General features: G+C 36.3%; 1 long non-coding RNA gene across 1 annotated transcript in view; it reads left to right on the top strand.

The window, feature by feature from the left end:
* Positions 1-19,666, top strand: part of LOC122799832 — a 66,247-nt gene extending 46,581 nt beyond the window's left edge. The window contains exon 2 of the long non-coding RNA XR_006364508.1: positions 19,508-19,666. This is a non-coding gene — a long non-coding RNA (uncharacterized LOC122799832). The remainder of the gene's footprint in view (positions 1-19,507) is intronic.
* Positions 19,667-20,033: the final 367 nt, after the last annotated feature.

The following is a 20,033-nucleotide window of genomic DNA, read 5'->3' as shown; positions in this document are numbered from 1 at the left end:
CACCACACTATTAGGATCTGTCATACACAACCTGTTATTTGTCTGCAAAATAAGTCTTTATGTACATTTCTCTGTGTTACATCTCCAGAAGTAAGTCCAGAAATCATTCCCTGATTAAAAAAATAACACTGTAAGCACTTGTCATAACAGTAATTCTTAAGGGTAACCCTCTTATCATAGTTGTTTATCAAGGGGGAAGTTCATTTTAATTAGATTATTACTTGACCATACTGAAGTCCAACTCATAAACTCACACTTTCAGTAGTAACCCTGCCTATATCCTGTAACATTAATTCCATCCACACATATCAGTCACAGCTGACTCCTATGCACACTTTTGGACAGTTTAGAAGTCACCAAGATGTCTATCACGTCTTTAGAATGTGGGGGGAAATCTGAGCATGTAGTGAGCCCACACAACCATATGGAGGGCAAATAGACTCTGCACAGAGTAATTCCTAGCTGTGAACTGAACTAGAGAGCCTCCAGCTGCGAGAGAAAAATACTACTCACTTTGCGGCTTATAAAATTAATTGCTGACAGGCAAATAAAGTGCCCATGCAAACTATTATGTTAAAAATACAACATTTGCTGGGTGTAGTTAACATGAGCAAACTCAAACTTGTAACAGTGTATCCTCAGTATATATTTACTTAAGCAAATAAAAGTTTTTGCTGCAAACATAACTTGAAACATTACCCAGATTTCAGACTTTTTCAGTTCTCACATATATTTGTCAGAAAGAACTTCCAGTGCCTTGTCATTAATAACATCCCCCCACTGTATGGAATTGCATAGGTATAGACGTCTCTTCTCCTTTAGGTCTGCCTTTCTTCCTTTTCATCCTCACTTTCTTTTGTAGTATCACTATCTCTTAGTTCAGAAGTCATGCTCTACCTTTTGTGTTCCAGTTGTAGTTGGGTTGTTCTTACAAGCAACTTTTTTATTTCCCAATGTCTTCATCTGGACCTTAAAAAACCTAAAAAAGCAAACCTGGCCTGGTACCAAAAAAAAAAAAAAAAAAAAAAAAAAAAAACTAAAACACAACTCCAAACACAGGGTATCACTTGACAGGGAAAACTTTCAATAAACCAACTCGGAAGTCAATATGCACAGTTCTACTTTAATGTGACAAGAAATAAAAACACAACAGTTTTAAGCGTATCTGCTTTTTGTTCCTATAAACTGTTTTATGGTACTTCATCAGAACAAACATATCACCCTAAATCAATCCTTGTATGTATAAAATCTTAAAAAAGAAAAACAAAATGAGAGCAAACCAACAGAGCTGAATGAAGGCCAAGAAACGTCCTTTGCAGATTCCTTATTAAAAAGAAAGGATAAGCACTTTTACGGAGTTACCGCTTCTTCAGATCCACATAAAAACAACTAAAACCAGTGATTTATACAGAAAGTAAAATCACATGTCACTAGAAACACAAATCAAATTCACTTCCTCTTAATGCTGGTTTAAAAGGAATATTAGCATTAAGCCCTGGCTCTTTGAGTTTGCAGTGCTATTATCCACTTAACTTCCAAATTCTCCAGAAAATTATTCACATCACCCCTCCTCATACCAGGGTTAACTAACTGTAGGACTCTAAAGCAAACAATATTGTGTCCTGTTTTAACTGTGTGTTGCTAAAGCATTAGTAGTGACATTGTTTCTAATATTGCCAACATGTTCCAAAATACTTTCTTTAAACCTGCACATCGTCTTACCTACGTAAAATCTAATACACTGCGTGCAGGTTGCTAGGTAAACAAGACAATTACTGTTGCACGTGGCAAATCTCGGAATAAATTCTCTCCTGGTTTTGGGATGAATAAATACTTGTTCTCTGACTATAAAAGTACAGGCTTTACATTTGCCACAGGAAAAAGTTCCAAAGCCATGTGGAGAATCAGTCACTAGGGCCATAGCATAACATCCTCTTCAAATTTTTATTATTCCTAAAAATAAAACTAGGATGGCAGCCTACTACTTTGCTTATAACTTCATCACCTACTAAAATGGACAGATTATTTTTGAAAATATCACAGAATTCAAAAACATTACTGGAATATGTAAAAAAAAACCCTATTTTTCTAGTAAACACAGAAACTATAATAGTGGATATCGTAATCATAATTTGAGTCACAGACATTCTAAGATGCTTTTTACATATTCCAGTAATGTTTTTTGAATTCTGTGATATTTTCAAAAAGAATTGGCCCATTTTAGCAGGTGATGAAGTTATAAGCAAAGTAGTTGGCTGCCATCCTAGTGTTATTTTTAGGAATAATAAAAGTTTGAAGAGGATGTTATGCTATGGCCGTAGAGCTACAGTGACTGATTCTCCACATGGCTTTGGAACTTTTTCCTGAGTCTGGTATTTGGAACTGTAATTCCCTCCACCTTGACTAAAGCCCCAGTTCCAGCTGAAGAAAAGTAACCAAAAGCGTGATACTGCCACCACCATGCTTCACCTTGGGGATGGTGTTCTTTTGGTGATGCGAAATGTTGTTTTTGCGCCAAACATACCTTTTGGAATTGTGGCCAAAAAGTTCAACCTCAGTCTCGTCAGACCAAAACACATATTCCCACGTGCTTTTGGGAGACTTGATATATTATTTTGCAAATTTTAGCTGGGCCTGGATGTTTTTCTGTGTAAGAAAAGACTTCCGTCTTGTAACCCTACCCCATAGTCCAGACATATGGAGAATACGGGAGATTGTTGTCACATGTAGTACACAACCAGTACTTGCCAGAAATTCCTGCAGCTCCTTCAATGTTGCTGTAGGTCTCTTGGCAGCATCCCTAACCAGTTTTCATCTTGTCTTTTTATCAATTTTGGAGGAACATCCAGTTCTTTGCAACGTCACTTTTGTCCCATATTTTCTCCACTTTTTGATGACTGTCTTCACTGTGTTCCATGGTATATCAAATGCTGTGGAAATTTTTTGTACCCTTCTCCTGACTGATACCTTTCAACAGTGAGAGCCCTTTGATGCTTTATAAGCTCCTCTGTGAACCATGGCTTTTGCTGTAACAGGCAACTGAGTAAATGTCAGGAAAATCCTACTAGGACAGCTGAACTTTATTTGGGGTTAGTCAGAGTCTCTTTAATTGATGGCAGGTGTGTACCCAAGAAGACTGAATGCTGTAATTAAATCAAAAGGTGCTTCAACAAAGTATTAGTTTAAGGGTGTGCACACTTATGCAATCAGCTTATTGTACATTTTTTTATATTTTTTTCCCTTAACAGATTTGTTTTTCAATTGAGTTATACATGTTGTAGGTCACATTAAAGGTGGGAAAAGTTTTGAAATGATTTATTGTGGTCTCATTTTTTTATATCACAAAAACCTGGCATTTTAACAGGGGTGTGTAAACTTTTTATATCCACTGTATGTATTCACTTGAGCATGCTTTTTGAGCTTGTAACCAGCTCATGTGTGAAAAATATTCTTTATTATCCACTGGAATCACTGAATGGTTGAAAAGTGTATTCCTGTGTACAGAAAAAACAAGATTTTTGAAGTTTTTTTAATCCGGTTCAAATGTTTGATTATCCAAACTATCATAAGTCCCAGTACTGTACCTGGGAAACTAGTGGCATCAAGTCTAAGTTGCCATAAGAGCTCTTTATACTCTAAAATATTTTTACATTTGTAATCCTATTATTAAAAATGTTTACTTCATTTTTAAGCACATTTATCAGTTCATAGTTGTTCTTAATGGCGTTCCACAAGGATTATCCCACAGGACAAGACAATGGTCATGTTAGCTTAATATCAAGTGGGAAGATGTTGATTAACCCCAACCAAAATACAAATGTCACTTGTGAAAAGGAATTTAAAAACACTAAGGTAAATAGTGAAATATATCACAGGAGTTTAGTCTTTGAGTATAATTTAGGTGTAGCAACAATAAAAAAGTATAATTAACAAGAATTAGGCTATATTAAAAAGTGACAGCATTATTAATGGTATTGCTGAGTGTCTCCCTGAAACTGTATATAAGAAATCCAAGAACGTCAAGAATATGGTTAAAGCAAAGGGATATCTACAAACAAATGAGCATAATAAGGTTAGTTATAAAAAAAGTGTGGGGCTTGCAAAGTTTTTGTTAGAGGGGGATTCTCTATACATTTAGGAAATGCATCAAAAACTGTTATATATTCAAATAAAAGAAATTGTAATACGGTGGGGGTAGTTTATTAAGCTATGTTTGCTGACTGGCCGGCTTTCTATGTAGGAAAGACGGAGAGAGCACTAAAGCATATGTATTAACAATACAACAATGCTTTATATAGGCAGACATTGAAATGTTCGTCTTTTAAGCAGTTTAATTTTGTAGAGAAAGTTGCTCCAAATCCTTGGGGGGGGGGGGGGGGCTAGGAAGATATTTTGCAGTATAAAGAGCTCTTATTGCAACTTAGACTGTATGCCACTAATTTCCCCAAGTATAAACAATTATTTGTCATTAAAATCAGTACTGAAACAAAGAGCAGCACAATTGTAGTGTATTTAACTATCAGTGGTTGGGTCAGTGTTAACCTTCCACATGGTTAATTTGTTTAACATATTGGCTTTTGTCCAAATACACTGAAATTTGTTTTTAAAAATCATGATTTTCTATTCATATATTTTATAAGGTTACAAAAATGTAGCTTTTGTATTCATCCTAAAAATGTTTAAATTGGCACATATATTTTATGATATTCAGTTCATCAATATTTTACAGCTGCGGTGGTACAGCAGTTAGCGTTGTTGCCTCACAGCAAGAGGTTCTTCCGTTCGATTCTTGGCTGAAGTGCCTTCTTTGTGGAGTCTGTATGTCCTCCCCGCAGCCGAGTGACGTTTAAAGACATGCAGTTACGTGTGTGCATGAATGGGTGTGCCTTCCTTGAAAATTGGGCGTCGGGCTGGCAACTCGGCACCGTAAAAATCTGGCAACTCGGCACCGTAAAAATCCAGTGCCAATCATGAGCGGACCAGAGTTCCACTGTAGTGACACCTAACCGGGAAAAACCGAATGACAATACTTTTAGTTCATCGATATTTTTTGTGTTTTTATGCGTTCATCTTTCATGTGTTTATCTAATGTTGCTTTTATATTCAACTATAGTGCTCTGGTTATTTTAAGAGGTCGTACCTCTTTAGTAATGGTGTGTTTACTTGATTTATTCAGTTAATTGGCACAGTATTATCTATATAAGGATTGATTTAAGGTGATGTGTTTGTGCTGATGAAGTCCCATAAGACATTTTATAGGGCTGAAAAGCAGATGCACTTAAACTGTTTTTTTTTTCATCACATTAAGGTGAAATTGTGCATATTAATTGGCTTCCAAGTTGGTTTATCGAACATTTTCCTTGTCAAGTGGTACCCTGTGTTTGGGGTCGTGTTCATCTGGACATTCAAAAGCCAGCGTTTTACCATTCCAGAACATCTTTTAGAATATATGGGAACAAGTCTAAACTTCATTCTCCTCTGTATACTGTCCCTTATCACATCCCGAAAACCAAACAGCATTTCATTATGTTTCAGTGTTAGTTCTGAGTAGTTATGTTCCACAAATAGGTCTCCTCACCACAGATAATCTTTTGCCTGGTTGCCACAACTTCCAAAGTATTTGTTCTGTTTTTGCAAAAGGTCAGCAGTTCTATCAGTACTGACCTTGGTTTTCCATGTTTAACATCTGAATGCGGTAGTGGCATTATTTCATCTATACTTCTCCCATTGTGTATTTCACAAATTATCATTTTACCTGTAGTATTCCCATAGTGCATTTCAAAACTCTACTCCACTTTACCATCTTGCTTTTCACATATAACAGATTTATATTTTCTTCACCTTCCAAAAACCCTACAGTCTTAAATTACATTTTCTTGCCTTGTCCTTCTATCCAGTGAAATGTTGCCTAATTTGTTCTAGATTCCTTGACTAAGGTCTTGCGCATTTGCTGTTTAGCTGGTTCACTGGCTTCCTCCTGGTCATGCAAATACTTCACTTGAGACTTGAGACCTTAAGGTTTCATATTCACATCAAACAGTCTGATCAAAATCAGCAGCTTAGTCCGTATAGCTTTCAAACTGTTGGCAACCTCAGTGACATTCAGTCTTGGGAGGTTTTTTTTTGTCTCTACTGGTAAAATACAGAGCATCAGTTAAACTTATTTTGGCATACAACCAGCATTGACTTTCAAAATACTGTGATTCGGCCTCACAGTCCATTCTTTTATCACCAAAAAGAAGTAACATGTACTCATTAATTCACTACAAAACTCTTTGGACAAACTATTTAACTTAATTATGTAGTGTTTTAGCTTACTAGCAGAGATCAGTGAAGCAACCACATTCAACAAACTGCAAGTGACTCTTTCTTGAATGATGCTTGACAGTCACTTCCTTGTGTTGTCATTTGCATCAGATGTGTCTGTTCTGTCTACTAGCCTGTTAATCGGGACCCCAGGATGTAGAATACCCTTTGTTTTCGGCGACAGACTTTATTTGAGATAAACAAAAGAAATGTTGACTTAAATGGGTTCTGCTGACCACCATTCCAAGGCAGAAGTCCATGCCTTTATATTGAATGAACAGGAAGAACAAAACAGAAGAAAGCCAGAAGGATTGAAGAGATACTTGCAACCATCTGAGTTACCTTTTACTGTTTTGCATTGCGGCAGCCTGCTTTCATCATACATATTTGTCTTTCATTGATTTTTTTTTTTTTTTTGTAATTTAATGAAAATAAATTACATGACTGTGATGAAATCATCTTGGAGGATGTTTTTCTATTCACAGTAAATAACATAAATTAGTTTTGTGTGTGTAAATATGTTTATCTCAAAAATGGTTTAATATGTCATCATAAAATGTTCAGAGGATGTTACTATGATAATTAAGAAAACACCCTTAGACTGTTCTCCTTGCTTCAGAGACAAAGGAGCAGCTGTAACTTGAATTTTAATGAAAAACAATTGTATGCTGAAACACAAATAAACAATTAAAATGTAAATTATATGTGAATACTTATTCTACAACAGCATTATATATTTCTGTTTTGAAAGGAGCTACATTTGATGTTTGGCATATTACCTGGTAGCTATACCTAAAGTTATTTTGAATTCACTATTCTACAAATTTTGAAGTTTGTAAATTCCTGTGGCCGTTCTGACCCGTGTTTGACCCTGACTTCATATGTTTCCATATTATTTTAAGATAATTTTATAAAATTTTCAATAAGGCACATGGATGATCAGTTTTCTAAAGCACAGTGCATGCTTTTAGGCCAGGCAAGTATCATAACCTCAAATATGTGTATGTTTTCAGAAGAGGTAAAATATGCAATTTTGCTGTAACATTTAAAATATTTGATAATATTACTTTGGCTTTGATAAAAGTATTATTTTTATTTCTGATTTCACAAGAATACATAATTATATATACTGTTTTTCATTTTGAAAATTATTATTCCTTTGTTGCGAATTGGCAAGAACCTGAACATCCAAATGGCTCCAAGGATTGTGGTCGCACATTGGCAATCCAAGATAGTCCCCCATACTGATTAGTAGTTAAGCAATAATCCACAATTGGGTGTGGGTCCCTCGTGATCAGACAAAGCCATCCGTTGGAAAGTTAGGATACCCACACCCAGGAGTGGATTATTGCTATTATACAATTATTTAAGAAGTTGCTTACCTTTCTTAAATGATTTCATTGTATAAGAGCATTTCCACTTTCTCTACTCTGTAGTGATGTACTGCATATGCATAAGACACATACATCCACACACTTGCATAGTACATCAGTGCAGTAGGGTAAATGGGGATGACTGTGTCTCTGTTCGCCTTTTGCTTTATAAGAGAGTATGTACAAAACAGATATTTTATAAGGGATGTGGCAAAAATAGGAGGAAAATCAGGGGTGTTCTGCAAAACTGTGGATAGCTGAAAGAAACGATAACCAGTAGTACGATTGATCATGTTATTGGTAACCATACTTCGCAACACTTAGAATTTTGCAAGACTTTCCTGATTTTCTAATAGTTAATGCTGTCTGTCTTAAAATATTATTTGGATGGCATTAAGGAGCATATTCCAATAGAAAGCTGGCCACTCGAGAAGATTTGAACTGCCAGATTTCTTTCTGTTGGGATGTGCTTAATTTAAAACAGGCATGCTTACTGAGTGTTCATTCAGTGTGGACGTTTTGGAATAATAATGACCTTCGGTATTATGATATGCCTTTGCAAACAGAAGCTATGCTCACTGTTGTTCATAAACATGAATTGTGTTACTGACAGTAAGACATATTACTTTTGTGGCTCATGCAGTGGTATGCACAGTTGTGTACTATGCATATGTGTGCCAGAAGGATGGCTGCACACCAGGTGAATAAGTATTTTTTGTTTGTAAATGCTCTGTTTTCATAGCCTACACAACAACCACTTGATAGAGTCTTAGCAGCGGAGTGCTAGATAAAAAACAGGACTGTCTTGAGAATGTATGCAGTATGCAAAGAAAGGGAAAACTCTGGTTGTAATGCCATACCAGTCTGTCAGCTGGAAGGGCATGTCATCACATTGTGTTATATTTGCAGAGTGTTACACGTACCACTTGTAGAACAGTAAGTATTCCCTGATGTGCTGTCATGCCAGGTCAACTGAAAGAACCTAATGCCATTGCATGGTTATATTTGCAGAAAGCCATATACACAGCTTGTACACCAATAAGTATTCCCTGCCCTGCTGGAATGACTGCAGTGTAACAGCTGTTGCAGGGAAAGAGTGGTGTAGCACTCCATTAAACTCTTTCCAGCAATGCAGTCATGGCAAGGAGGGATTTATGGACTTTTCAAACTTTGTTGCCATTACCACAAAGCAGGGTGCATTGGCATACAATGATAATGAGGGGAGTCAACTTGAGAAGATTTTTCCAATGGTGAGAGCATTGTAGCATTACTGCCCTGGGATAGAGTGGTGGTATGTTATTGTGTAGCAGGTTTGACTGCACTGCAGGGAAATACGTTACCAGTATCTGTTTGCTACTGCAAAAAGTGAGTTTTTTATTGTTGTATTTTAATTAGACATAGTGATGCTTATCTGTCACACTAAGCAACACTTCAGCATAAGAAGAAGATCAGGCCCGTAGCCTGCTATGCTAAATGCCTTGTGGAACACACAAGTAGAGTTGGACAGTCATCTGTATACCTGCTGATTATCCGGAGTCTTCCAGATGTGCAGTAAGGTATGCCTACAGTACAGGGCCTCTGCTACATTTCTATGAATTGCATATGGTACAGTGTGCGGGTTTTACCTTGCACCATCTGTACGAAGTTAAAGTTGAGCAAGGTATTTAAAAATAGCACCCCAAATCTTTAAAGCTATTTGAAGTTTGCATCATGACTGCCAGCTACAGAGTGCACTTAGTTGGTGACTTCATTCGTAAAGATATGATACCATAACTTTATCTTCATGTAATTTGTGTCACTGAGTACAAGCATAAGAAAGCATCCCTGTTCAATAGAATTAAGTATTTTTTTACTTTTAATGTAATGACAATGGGACACTTAACTTTCTCACCCTGACCAGAAGTTATTTTCCCACAGGTATTGAAAGCTTTGAGTAGTATGTGTGAAATGTAAAACGTGTAAAAGTGCACATAAAATGGTGCTTCCCAGTACTCTGCCTTATGTCTGTGACACCATCTTAGCCGGCAGTCTGCATGTGTACCTCATCTGCCATAGATTGTTCCTGCATCCATTCATGTGGACAAGAGTTTTTGCATAAAATACGGTATTGGCAGTATTCAGTTATACACTGTGACATCTACGTTTAGGCCCTAAAACTGTCAGAAGGTAAAGTAGGCAGCTTGTAGAACACACACATCAAAACACACTGCTTTGAACACCTGAGCACAGAGTAATGTATTTACATTTCTGCATGCCTGGGATCTGTGGATCACTGGCTTGATTTCCTTGTTCCACACATCCACTGAGCTTTAGTTGTCACAGATGTGTGCAAGCATATGGTATAACAGCTGTCAGGACTTCAGTAATGTGCATATACATCAAATAAATGTGGCAATTTCATACATACTGTACCCTGTGCATCCTTCTAAATATATGTAGAGTGTAAAATCTCTTAAAAATTCCAGTGTCCAGTATAAAATGTAATACCTTAAAAACAGCATAATGTGCATGTACATAGCATCTCACATCTGAATGTTATATGGTGGGGAGGGGTGGTGTTTGAACACTGTGATGAAAGTGACTAGTACATAGTCACCTTTTCTGTTCAGACTATTACTCAAAGAAACAGCTCAGTTTTGGCAGTTGGCACAGATGTTTAAAACTGTGACATGTGGTTTGATTCCCTCAGCCCTTATTAGCCTCCTGTAGGACTTTGAGCAAGTCACTTTACCAGACCTTGCTTCTGGGTCACACCTGAATAGGGACTGTGTGTCCAGTGGGCCTACCTGGTTAACAAATTGTATTTTTATTATTACTATTATTAATAGTAGTAGTAGTATTACTTCATATGATTTCTCTCTGTCTTATGCTGTTTCAACTCCAGGAATCCTTCCAAGTAAGTACAAACAAGTTGTACGGTAACTGTTTTACGCTAGCAATACAGTGAACTACATCTATTGGAATATTTTCGTGCATATTCTAAATAGCAGACTTATCCGTCTTGTGGACCATAATCTGGTCCATCAGCGTCTTCTGTCTAGCATGCAAAGCAAGTTAAATAACTTCCATGTTTTTTTGTCTTGGAGCTAGTAAGGCATGCAAAGCAAGTTAAATAACTTCCATGTTTTTTTGTCTTGGAGCTAGTAATTATGGGACACAACATCCCATAATGTCCATTCCTGAGATGTAAACATAGAAGTTATTTTACCAGTTTGGTGAGCTATTTTTACAGACTTTGAGTTGAAATTCAACACTGGTTTAAGGTCTAGCATGTGGCTTGTACAGTAAAAGGAATGTATTGTGCTGTAGCAGATGTGTTTTGCGTGCTCTTTTTTTTGTTTGTTTGTTTTGCAAGTATTTCTTTAATTCCTAGCAGGAAACCAGATACTAGTGGAGAAAGTGATAAGAATATGCACTACCTACAGCAGCATTCCATTGGCCTGTTTTTTCATGGTGGTGGGAAAAGCAGTAGTAGCAAGTTGAAGTGCATTAGTGTACCAATTATTTCTGCTGCTTCTTGGTCATCCAACATCAGAGATGTACTTCTTCCGAGCTGAATCTGAAGGTATTCCAGGTGAACTGAATCTGAATGTGTTCCAGGTGAATTAGTGCTCTCCCGTGGTTAGCAGAATTTAAATAAAACAAACTTTATACTTCATATGTCCTTTCGCATGTACAGTTTTCTCTGCCATCTTCTGCAAGAGTTTCATATTCAGTTTCCTTGCTCATTTTTTTTCTTTCTCACTTAAGGTGTTTCCTCACCTGGATATGAATTGCATCCATCATCTGTAGAAAAAAAATTCTTATATAGTATTTTTCTTTATAAATCAGTTTCTGTTTCCCTTGCTTCTTAAAAATCTCTCTCCTGTTATCTCCCAAACCATCTTATCTGATTGCAAAGAGGAGGGGGCATAGAGTACCCTGGTTTGTAGGAAATGACCTGTTTTACAATATACAAGAACCTTTATATACACAGGACTGCATATAATAAAGAAAAATGAATAGAAACCATATACACATTTTTATATAGATGCGTCTGTGATATATATATATATATATATATATATATATATATGTGTGTGTGTGTGTGTGTGTGTGTGTGTGTATATATAATCACACATACACAACATTTATACCAGTATGTACATATCCTTTACGAAATGTAAACTGTAAACAGTCCATAGTATATGAAAATGCTTCTTTTTTTAATTATAAGTAATACTTATTCTGATCTTAAAGTCTAAAAAATACATATTTGGAACAAAACAAGTTATTTCAGCCCTCAATGTTCTCATATTTTCTTCTGGTACAAATACAAGTGATCACCCACTTTAAGAAGGTTAATGAGGATTGTAAGCCCAAAGCCCATCACCCTCTACTTCACTAAATGTAAAGTGGTCGGGGTTCAAACTCTTCAAGTTGAACTTCTGAGTTACTTTTTACCACTGGAAATCAGTGCTAGTGAAGTTGCTATTTGCATGCCGGCAGTGACTCCATTTCTGTTGTATTTTCACTTTTCTCCTGTGATGTACAGCTGTGGGATTAATATGCAAGTAAGGTAGGGGCTGTGAGGGATTTGCTCCCCCTGCAAAAAAGTTTTTTTTTTTCAGTTTTATTTAGTTGAAGCTTTGGCTGGTTTGTTTCATCTGATCAAAGATTCAGGGAATATGCACTTCTTAAAATGTAGGGAAACACCCAGAGACACACACCTCACTATATCTGATTTTTAAAGATCATAATCATATGACTTTAACTGCAGTTTGCTCACCTGCTGTGGATTTTTCCATCTACATTGATCTTCAACCCTGATACTGATTAGAAGAAAGAAGGATAATCCACTCAACAAATCTGGAAGCAGTGTAAATATATTCCACAGCCTTTATGGGTATGTCATGGCCATCAGTCAGCTTCTGTAGCAGTGATGGACACAGTATTAAAGCTGTAGTCCTTTGGTGTTGAGGAAAGGCTGTGAGGGTGTTATTCTGCCTCAGCCCCATTGCTAAGCTTCCATTTATATCTCCCTTGTCAGGCTGCACCTACAGAGATGTTACACACCAAGCACTTACTGCCAAATGTGTCATTATGTCTTTATGTGCTATTAAATCAAGCATTTTTCCACTGCCTGCTGTATGATGGTAGTTTATAAGATCCATCTCTAGCCTGCTACTATTAGTTTGTAAAACAAATCCCTCTCCATTCTCTGAGAAGATGTCTGGGACCACCTAGATATCTGTAGTCTTTTCCCTCCAGACTGTTTAGTCCTTTTCCAAGACTTGCATTCATGTGCACAATTTCATTACCATTGAGCTGGGATTTTTTTAATTTCTTTATTAAATCATCACATTTTAAGATGCAGCATGCATCATGTACATTAATTCAAAAGAAAAATTGTAATAACAGTTTCCACTATTGTCGTTACCCAATGTGCATGTTTCTTTTTAACAGCTCTCATTCACTCCAATAATGTATAATTTACCCAGTTCCTGCCTTCCTTTAAATCTCACTTTTCATTCTGAACATTATTCTGCATGTGTTTTTCCTACAAATTCCTTTTATTTGAATTTTGCTCCTTCTGTTTTCTAAATATTCCACCTCCAGTTATTGTATCCCTTTTAAAGTATTAAAAACTTCCATTACTGTTGCTTTAGATTTTAATTTCCATTTTCTAGTAAGTGCTTTTTGGTGACCAGTGGAATTAAACGTATTTCTTGATATGTCTATTTAAAGGTGATCTGCTATCCCTGGTCAAAATAATTGTTTTTCTTAGCTAATGTCATTTGTTTCCCCAACGTTTGTGTCAGTGTTCTTGAAGGAATTTTTGAAGTCTGCCAGTTTATGACATTCCAAAAAAAAAAATTCACAATTTCCTGTCCATCTGTCTTATTTTTTTATTTTATTTATTTTATTTACATTTGTTGACCAGGAGTGTCCGACTAGGCGTAGGTCCATTTTCAGTGGAGGCCCGGGGAGAAAAGCTCCACAGTTAAAATAAACAGACAGTAGTTACACTGGATTACATAGCAATTAACAATATAACATATTTACAGATGAAGAACATAGTACATCAGTAGACAACTAGAATCTTTATCTGTGAAGTACATAACAGACATTAACAAATGTTACAATAAGAAGTTCCTGCTGTATAATAAGTACTAGGCTTATGAGCATCTGAGCTTGCTATAATCAAGGTAGTTAGTGGAGTGGAAAGAAGGGTAGTGGTTGGATGGGGTGGGTGATTTCAGAATGGGATTTGCAAGGGCATAGCCAGCATGTTTTTAGGTGCGTTTTTAGTAAAGTGGGTGCATGATGGTACGGAGGTAATTGTGGGTGGGAGGGAGTTCCATAATTTGGCTATGGTGCAAGAGAATAGTGCTTCACCAGCAGAGTTATTGGCTTTAGTGATCTGCAAGTGATTTTTGTTGCTGGATCTTAGTGGTTTGGTGGTGTGATAGGGTTGGAGTAGATTCTGGAGGGATGGGACATTTAGTGGATGGTTTACTAGTCTGTCTTCTCCATCACATTCCCAACATTTGTTAATCTATCTGATGGAAAATTCTCTGAAGTGTACTTGTGGTATAACATTACCCATTCAGACATTTCCATGCAAAAGTCCTAAACCTTCTGGACTTTGTTGCATACTTAGGAGCCATGCAGATTTCTTTCCATTGTCCATTTGTAATTTGCCTTTTTCATGCTCTTTTTTTCCAGCGTTTTCTAACCTCCTCTGATTGATTCTTATAGTCATCCTGCAATATTGTATACACCTAATAATCATCCCTTTTTAAAAGCATCCTCCGTTCTTGACTAATCTGAGAACTCTGCCAGTGCTGATCTTTTGCTTAGCACTGCCATATCCCTTTCTTTACTATGCTGCTGTTTATCAATCCTTAATAATGAAGGTAATCTGTAACCTGTAGTCCAGACTGCTTAGCCTCATCCCACTCTATTACATTTCCCTTCTGAGTTATTTGCCTCCAATACCTTAATTCCTTTGCTTGTTTCCTTTAGTAAATTCCACCTGTCTCTCCTATCTTCAGTATCCCTGCTGACAGACATCCCTTTTAGATTATGTTCTATGTTGTGAGTTTAGTATTCTGTGTAGTTGTTACATCCAAAATTCTAGTCTCTCTTAATCTGTTGAATGCCTCCCTATGTCATCATCATCCGTTTCCACTTTGATTTATAACAGCATAGCTTTAAGGCACCCCTTCAGTTCAGGTAACCTTTAACCACCTTATTCTCTGGGAAGAGACAATACATTCCACTTAGCTGTGCCCTCTTCCCCCTCCCAAATAATTTGCTTCAACTGTTTGTCATCATTTGTATACTTTATGTAGTTTATTCCCACATATCCTTAGCTGCTGTAACATAATCCTTTTTTAGTTCATACATCTAAATACTTCATCATATCATGTCTCCATAAGTATGAGCATTGTTGAACCAATTCATTCATGGTGCATAGTATACTGCTATTGCTTTTGTTTTATCTTCATTTATTTTATATCCCCCAAAAGACCTAAACTTTCACAAAATGTCCTTTTCTGGAATTTATCAGATGTAAAATAAGGCTTACTTTTTTGATTACCACACCAGTTAGTCTTGAATTTAAGAGGCTGTTATTGTCTTTGATAATGGCTGTAGATGTAAAGAAAATAACATCCATGCCTGGTTCCTAGACAGCTTGTAAGAGAGAAGTTATCCTACTTTAATTCTTGCTTCCCGCCCTTCATACAGTATATTTTCTTTCTTAACACTGTTTTGTCAGGGAATGCAAGTGCTACCATTGCCTTGCTCATAAAATCACAGCTGATTCTATTTAATGCTTTGTCTCTGTCAGAACGCGCCAACAATACTGGTGGTTTCTTGCACTCTGCATCTCTTCGGCCCATCATTGTCCTGTTAATATTGTCAAATATTTGCATCCTGTCCACAAAACCACACTGATCTGTAGTTGTCAATTTTAGTAACATCTTTGCCATTCTTTTAGCTAGTACAGACATAAGCAGTTCATAACATTTGTTTAAAATTGACATGGGTTTATATGAAATCAGATTCAAAAATTATTCAGTAGTACAACCACTACTTTTTTCAAAGATGCTGGTACCCCACACCCTTAAAATATTGCTAAGCCTTCCAGAGCTTTATTAGTCTTTTCCATCCTAACATCCAGATGTCCTCAGGAATGCCGTCTATTCCTGGAGGCTTCCCTGTTGATTGATTATGCATCACTGTTTTCATTTCATCTCTTCTTATTTTAGCTATTAGTTGGTAGAATCTTATCTTCCTTTAACCTTGGCATAACTAATTATTTCTTAAATGCTTCCACTAGTGCCTTTTCTGGTTTCCCTATTCCTCTACTTTATACAAATTTTCATAATATTTCTGATAAAACCGTAGGATCACTGGTGACTTTTTCTTGTCATAGGCTCCCTAAATTTGGCTACTAACTCTTTAATACTTTCTCTTTCATTACTCACTGTGCTAAATGTTTTTGCACCGTGGAGTTGTTACCAAAAAGTACTTGCTTAAATGTGACTTGTCTAAACTCGTGTATTGGCCAAATACACTCTTACGTTTCCTTCAACACTCTGCATTTGCTCATGTACTTGTTCTGTGACATTCTCCTTCTTCTGCATTACTTTAACTAAAGTTTTTTCAACCCCTCAGGATAATTCCATTTACATATTTCTCACATTTCTTTATCCTTTATTGCTGCTATGCTTTTAAACCCATTTTTGTTTTGTTTTACTTATTAGCTATTCCTTCTGAAATAATTCTGGTCTTTCTTTATTACTCTGAAATTGTTCCCACTACTTAAAATTTCTCTCTCTCTCTCTAAAAAAATAAGAAAGTGCTAATGTCTGTTTTTGTTTATGCATGGTATGTTGTTATTGGGTGGGTCTCAGAAGTTTTCAATTCAATGCACGTGCTATTGTGGAATATAATTTCTATCCAGTCTAGCTCATTTATTGTGTCTTGGGGAATAGTATGTAAATTCTATCTTAGTTCCTGCTACTGAATTCACATCTTCCATTACCAAGTATTCTTGTATAGATTTCTTAGAAATCTACTATCTCTTGTAATATATTCCCATCAAGGCCCCTCGGAAACATTCTCATTTTTGCATATTGGGTTTCAGTCTACACCCATAAATAATAATCCCCACTGAAAACTTATGTCTGCCCAAATTAGCTCCATAACAATAGTTTTAGGTGAAATATAAATACATGCCAGCACAATCCTCCACTTACCTTAAGAATAACCCCCTACTATTAAATATCTACTATTTTTGTCCTTTTCTCCTATTTTCACACTGTTGGGACCACTCTAACAGTCAGTATTATTTCTTTCCTTTTGTCCCTGATATGCTGCTGACACCCTAAAATCTGTTCTTTGTCAAATTCACATGTTCCTTTCTATTTAGATACAATCTCCTGTAACATTGCTATCTGAACTTACAGTTCTTAATAAAGTAAAGTGGTCTTCTCTTTTTTGTCTGCACTTGTAAGGCCAATTAGCTATTGCTCCTGCACATTATACATGAGACGTTTGAAAATATACCCGTGTTTTGCAGCTCGTATACGCATTCTGATTGGCAGGCTAATCTTGTACGTATAGTAGTTGCTTTTTCTCATCTCTGTTTAATCCCATGCCATATTGTCCTGGCTTTTCATTTCAAGAAATCATTAAAGAAACAACAGTTTTCAAACCTCCCTTCCCCTATTAACCCACAACAAAATTGTAAAACTATACAGAGTTTCCAAAAAATGAAGTCTTCCTATCTAAGTTGGAGTTGTTGTCCCACATCAGCAGCTTCACCCAGAGGTGCTACTTATTCTGAAGTTAAGGTTAACCATGCTAATGTGCATTCTACAGCCTTTTTTCCCACTTACACAGACTGTTGTCAGTTCTTATCTGTATTCCCTTCCCATATGTGAAGAACAGCACGCATGCCTTCAGTAAACATTAACTTTTGTCCTTAAGAAAAAGTTCATTGGCTGATGTTAAACTAAATTGTGCACTGTTATATTTAATGCATTAAAATACTAAAAGTGAAGGAGCAGCAACAGCTTGTATAGCTGTACATTTCCATCAGGTTCAAACTTTGTTCCCCACTTTACATTTTTCACTGAACTGTTTGCCAAGTATCCCTTTAAAAGTTCATTACATTGTAACTCTCACATTTCACTTAGAACACACCCATTTAGACATCTCATGATTAATTGCCCAAATCTGCAGATTATTTGCCATTGGCAAAGGGTAGGTGCTAGTGGGAAAAACAGCTAGTTACTTTGCAAATGCAAGAAAGACCTGCTTTTTTGTTATACATATTCTCGCTTTTTTAAGTCTTTTCACTTAAAAAGTGTCTAACCTAAAATAAAAACATTGAACACCCATATCTCTATAAAAGGGGAAATTGTCTTTTAATTATATGTATATATATAATGTACTCTGTATGCATTTACATTTTCCCCAACAGCCAAAGCTCATAGTATTATCTTTAACTTGCTACTTTCCAGCCTTTGTTATCTTGCTACAGTCTAAAGCCCAGATACATTACAACTAAGAATGGATACTTTTCATTTTAATTTCACAAAGGTATACAAAAGTCCCTAATAAGACCCCCACCTTACAGCTAAAATACCCCTGACTATATACTATACAGAACTACTTTACAAAATAACATGAAGCTTATATCAGGAAACTTTTATACAACTATTAATAATAACATAAACTGTTTTACTTAATTTACTGGGATTTATGTTTTACATTTTTTCCACTGATTTAACATACGTAGTCAACAAACTTCCAGTCTTTTTTCATTCAATACTTCTTGCAGAACCAGTCTGTGTGTCAAAACTACATATAGTGGTATTGATACTTTATTGTTCTACTTGAGTGCAAATTTTTGGTAGGATTTTAGCTATAAGGGATGAAGCTTTACACTGTTGTTGAGCTTCTTCTTGTCCCGAGTTTGATCCCTTTAGCTTCCACATGGGCCATGTGTAACTGACCAAATCACTTAACCAGAGAGTACTCCCAGATCACCTGTAAATAGGAAGTGTTTTTCTTTGCTGCCCTCACTTGAGTAAGGAATGATTTAGCAGGTGTAACATAGATTTATGTCCTTCAGTGGATTATGTTTGGTAAGCTCCTCATTCAGAACAACTGACTGTGTCCAGAGCAAAAGATTCCATATAAACAGTATTTATATGCAATTTTTTTAAAAATCAGGTATAATTCCTTCCATTTTGACACCGTATTTTAAAATGTCATCTTGTTGTGCCACATGATTTACTGAGTGCCAGGATTGATAGCTGTTAGCAATGGAATTTTGTATCGCCATGTATAGTTTTACTGATATAGTCTGCATACTGGATACAGCTATAAAATTTTCAGGCATTGTTGTGGTACTCAGTACTGGATTACATATATAAAGAAAGTTGCATTTGTCATTTGTCTTAATGCTGAGAAGACTGTACATAGTGCCACTTGAAAGGCTCTAAGAATAATTGCACACACAAAACTGTCATAAAGACAAATGTATGTCTGTGCAAAAGCAACATATACTGTTTAGTCCTTGATGTTGGAATAGTTAAGCTGAAGTAATAATTACTCAGCTACAGAGTTGGGTCCATATGTGACTGTTTTTGAACAGTAGTTGTCAGGGGCATCAGATTAGACACCTTCTGTAAGTGGCAGTTTAAGAATAGTAGATACAATGCATTAGAATAATAGAGCTAATGAGGAAACTGTAGAAATAAGCATAACATAAGATTTGCAAACATTAATGCATTTATTTCTTTGTCTTTTTTTTTTTCTTTTAGGGCTGGTGTGGGTGGAAAGGCCCAGACTTTTGGGATCCAAATGCATATTACAATCTATGCCTGCCTCAAACACCAAAGGTTATTTAGTGATTCTTTGTATGCATCTGTATATGTGTATATCAACTATCATTTTAATAAAATTTGATATTATAAACTGCATTCCAAAGATTTTATTTTGTACCTGTGCACTGCAGAAGGATGTACAGCTCTGTGTATGAGTTGACAGCATATACCCTCCAGAAGAAAGTGAAAGCCTTTTTAAATAATAAAAATCATCATCATCATGATCTTTCGGCTTTTCCAGTTAGGGGTCGCCACAATGGATCATCTCTTTCCATTTCTTCCTATCCTCTGCATCTTGCTCTGTCACACCAACTGCCTGCATGTCCTCTCTCACCACATCCATAAACCTTATCTTAGGCCTTCCTCTTTTCCTCTTACCTGGCAGCTCCATCCTTAGCATCTTTTTCCCAATATACCCATCATCCCTCCTCAGCACATGTCCAAACCAACGCAATCTCATCTC

The sequence above is a fragment of the Protopterus annectens genome, chromosome 4.part0 (genome assembly GCF_019279795.1).
Source record: "Protopterus annectens isolate FY-2018-M chromosome 4.part0, PAN1.0, whole genome shotgun sequence".
Taxonomy (NCBI): domain Eukaryota; kingdom Metazoa; phylum Chordata; order Ceratodontiformes; family Protopteridae; genus Protopterus; species Protopterus annectens.
The sequence above is the reverse complement of the archived record's forward strand: the minus strand, read 5'-3'. Positions and strand labels throughout refer to the sequence as shown.